Source organism: Protopterus annectens, chromosome 14.part0 (genome assembly GCF_019279795.1).
Source record: "Protopterus annectens isolate FY-2018-M chromosome 14.part0, PAN1.0, whole genome shotgun sequence".
Taxonomy (NCBI): domain Eukaryota; kingdom Metazoa; phylum Chordata; order Ceratodontiformes; family Protopteridae; genus Protopterus; species Protopterus annectens.
The window spans coordinates 541,216,161-541,221,160 of NC_056748.1; positions in this window are offsets into that span (position 1 = coordinate 541,216,161).

A 5,000-nucleotide genomic window follows, 5' to 3' on the forward strand; every position below is an offset into this window, starting at 1 on the left:
GGAATTGGTATTAATACAGTGAAACATCATCTTGATAAGATCATATCATTCTCTATAGGAGATATTATTTTAGCTGGTGACTTTAATTGTATACTACATGAAAGTGATACTACCACTATAGGGAAAAGAAGAATTACATCTAATGCAAAACATTTAAATGATTTTGCTAATTCTTATCATTTGAATGATATTAATAATCAGATAGATTCAAAGTCATTACCATACACCTTTTTTTTCTAACAGATACAAAACGTATTCAAAAATAGATAGGGTCTTTTTTTCTAACCAGATGGTAACAGATTTAATTAATTCCAAAATCATTTCATGTCCTATATCTGATCATAATTCAATTGTTTTTTAATTCATGATAAAAAATACTCATAATGTTTAGATCAAAAGGATACCAGCATACTTAACTCAACTAAAAGACTATAAAGAATATATACTTTCAGAAGTAAAACATTTTTAGACATAAATAATACTCCTGAAGTCTCCATTGTTTATGTTTGGGATGCCTTAAAATCATATCTATATGGACAAAGTATCAGATGGTATAATAATAAAAGGAAATCTTGGGATAAGGAATTGTTAGATATTCAAAGTAAATTAGACTCTTATAAACATAATAATAAAGAAAATATTATGGACAAGAAAGTTATTGAAGAAATAAACAAACTAAATGAGAAATACAAAGAAATTTTAACTCATAAAGTTAAAATAACTTTAGAGAATACAAGTTTTGTCTTATTCAATAAGCCCCAAATACTTACATAGACTTAAAAATAAAACAAAAAGGTTGAATAAACAAAACCATATCAAATAAATCTTTTCTCTAAGGAAAAGAAGAATGTTTCTAGTATACCAGAAATACTAGATGAATTTAGAAATCACTTTCACAAAATTAACCATAATAACATTAACATGGAACCTAAAGATAAAATAAAGGAGTTTATAACCACAAACATGAATAAAAAGCTTAATAAACAACAGATTAAACTATTGGACAAAAGTATTTCATATACAGAAGTTATTACACAAATAAATAAGCTTAAATCAAACAAAGCACCGGGTAATGATGGTATTATACCAGAGATATATAAAATCCTTTCTAAAAGTACATATTCATTAATACATAAGGTTTTTATTTTGGCCCAAACTGAGTTAATAACCCCCCCATCTTGGCAATATACATTTATTTTGCCAATTTTAAAACCTAATAAAGATCCAACTAGATGTACTTCATATCGGCCCATCTCATTACTTAATGTTGATTATAAAATGTTTATGAGTATCTTTGCTGATAGATTGAAGACAATCATTCCTGGCATTATAAATATAGATCAGACAGGCTTCATTGTAAATAGAAATACTTTTGATAATATAAGAAGAACTTTAACATTAATAGATTTTGCAAATAGGAAAAAGAAAGATTTAACACTTATTAGTCTTGATATAAGTTCAGCATTTGATTCAGTAAGTTGGGACTATCTGTTTACCTTAATGAAGTGCACAAACTTCTCAGATGCATTTGTAAATCTAATTGAGCATTTATACAAAGGAACGCTGGCTTATATTAAGGTAGGAACATATGTTTCACAAAAAATACCCATTCTTAAAGGTACAAAACAAGGATGTCCACTTTCTCCACTATTATTCACTTTAGTAATGGAGCCTTGGGCTAATTTGATCAGAAACAGTACTGACATAGAGGGTTTTGAAATAGATGAAAATACAACATCCAAAATTCAACTTTTGCAGATGATGTTCTAATTACATCAGCAGGATCTAATTCTTCTATGCAGTCTCTATTTGATAAAATGATGAATTTTAAAAGTATTTCTGGTTTAATATTCAATGAAGAAAAACTAAAATACTACCTATATATACACGAAAAATATTCTCATTAGTGATTTTACTAAATATGTACCCAATTCAGTTCAGATAACTTATTTAGGTATAATACTATCTAAAGATATTAAATCTATTATATATAATAATTATAATACCTGTTTTCTTAATATACAAAATCTTTTTAATACCTGGAATAATATGTTTTTTACTATGGAGGAGAGACTTGCAATTATTAAAATGATAATATTCCCCAAGATTTTATACTTAATACAATCAATAATACTTCCACCTACAAAAATAATTATCAAGAAACTGAATACACTAATGTTAAATTTCCTATGGGCACCTAATAGACCTAGGATTGCATTAAAGAAACATACTAATAGCTGGTCTCAAGGGGGTATTTCTTTTCCAGACTTTAATTTATATACTATCTCTTCTATTGTAAAAGTTATTACTTTATTAATAGATCAGTCACATGTCACAAAATGGAAAGATTATTGGGAGCTAATTAGTAGCACTTCATGAAAATCTCCTTAACACATAAAAATATGATTGTAAATAACTCCATGTTATGGTTACTAAAGGAATTTTGTACTTCACCTATTACACCTAAACATATGGTTTGTTACCCATTAAATATTATTATTAGTTATTGTAACTTTATATTCATGCACCCTAAGTATAGGGAATGGAATTTTATTGTATTCCCTATAATGTATACTCAGGGTATGCTTTTGTCATCTACTTCTGAAGGAACTCATTTAACTATAGATAATGATCTAAAGTACTGGTATCAGTTGATATCTGATAATAAAGTTAAAAATCTAGATTTCTTAAAACAAGAATTTGATCTAAGAGAAACTTGCTGGTTAGAGGTTCATACCTTTAGACAACATCTCATTAATAAAATAGATCTAATGTCTATAACAGTTAAAGAATCTATTCCAACATTGATTGATTACTTGATATTAAATTTACAACATAAAGTTTCTGATAAAGGTAAACTTTCATACATACATAAAATTATCAGACAAGAAACTTTTTACAGTGTAGATTCATACTGGAATTATTTCACTTCTATTAATGGGGACCCACCAAATCAACCAGATAAACAATATATATTGGAATCTGCTTATAGAACTACGTCTTCCATTGTCTGGAGACTTTATACATGGAAATGTTTACATAGATCTTTTTATACACCTTTGATGATGAATAAAATAAATAATAAAGATAATTTATGTAAAAGATGTAATGTAGAAATTAATACTGACTGGGCTCATATGTTTTATGACTGTATAAAATTGAAAGAATACTGGAAGTCAATTAATGAATTTTTGCAGGCTCTTTTTACAGATAATTTCATTATTTCTAAATCTCTTATATTATTCAACACACCTGTACCTCAAAGTGTTAAAAAGGTTAAGCTTTCCTTGTTATGGTCTATTCTAGCAGTGGCTAGGAAAATAATAAATAGAAATTGGATTTCAGATACACCTCCTTCATTCAATGAATTTAAAAATGTTATGAATATAGTGTGCCATATGGAAATAAACACAATTAGGACAAGAACAAATAGAAAAACATCTTATTATATTGTATGGGATAATTTACAAAATTTGTTAAAACAATTTTAATTTCAATAACATGGTATTTTAGTTTAATTAATTGATCTGATTGTAGTGGATGTCTTTGTAAATACTTTAGTTGTTTTGTTGAATATTATAATAATACCTATTTTTGATTACTTGTATACAATTGTTATGATATTTCTCTTATATGTTAAAACAATAAACCTGTTTTGAAAAAAAAAGAAAGATCACATTAAGTGTACATGTAGTCTGCACTTTGTGGTAACTTTTATGAATCCCCATCAATATTTAAAGCTGCAAGAATACCAATAGGAATACTAAAATTAGGAGAAAGAAGGTGTGAGTTATGTTTGTGGTGTCTATTCACTCAGAACTGTGTACACTTAGTGTACACATTGTGTAGGCTGTGCTGAATATTTGCTATCTCTGTAAACAAGGCCATGATATAACAAGTGAACCACACAAGATTACTGGCTATCATCACAGATGACCAGTTGAAGCTCAACCATTCATTATTAAAAAAAATCATCATCAAAAACTAGATACATTATACAATATAAAAATCTACCTCACTGACATAGCCAGAAAACATACAGACTTTACTTTCTCACTGCCATCTCTCCTCTTTGCTACCCCAATCTTCACTAACTTTCAAGTCTCAAAATTATTCAAACTTGAGCAATTTTATAATGAAATAGACACATTTGCAGTAAATTGTAACAATGGAGCACATCACCGCCTAGCTAGCCCTCAGAGAATTAAAGTGGTTAGACCCATCACATTGCCTAGTTCTTTCTTAGCTAATAACAATACAATGACATCTCTATAAGCCAGAAAATTGCCCTTAACAACAACTTAATACAATACTACATCCCCAAGAGAATTTTACACTCACAGAAAAAACACTAATCATGATAACCAAATCATCTAATACTGCAAGTGACTCTCTATATACAAATAGTGTAACTGAACTATGAAACCATATTCTACTACCACCGAAATCCATTCCAAATGCAAACTCATTTAAAATAAAACTAAAACTTCAGCTATCAAATTGATGGATCTGCTATTGTATATCTCCAGGATAAATACCACTGTTATTTTCAGGCTTGCCATATTATCAAATAATTTCTCTTCAATCAGAATTCGAAGCAACACAATCAGTCTTTACCAGTACTTGAACAATTCTATCAGTATCTCCCTTAAACATACATATTTTGTGACACTGCACACCCTCACCTCTATACTTTGAATATAAACCTTATGATATAATTATGTATGAACCTGCTTTATACCCCACCCCATAACTACAATATTAACGTTTCTTGCCCTACCTAGTTCCTTCCCTCTCCTCCATTTCTTTGAATGTCTAAACCCTAATCACATATTTTATTATCTATATGGCAAACCCACTAATACAGCTTTTCGAATGTGCTATGCTCAAAATCTACTAATTCATACTTTTATACTGTAATAATTGTCTTTATTTCATATAAATATAATCTAATTAACAAATAAATGTGTAATTGTTAATGTATATTACTTAATGTCTGT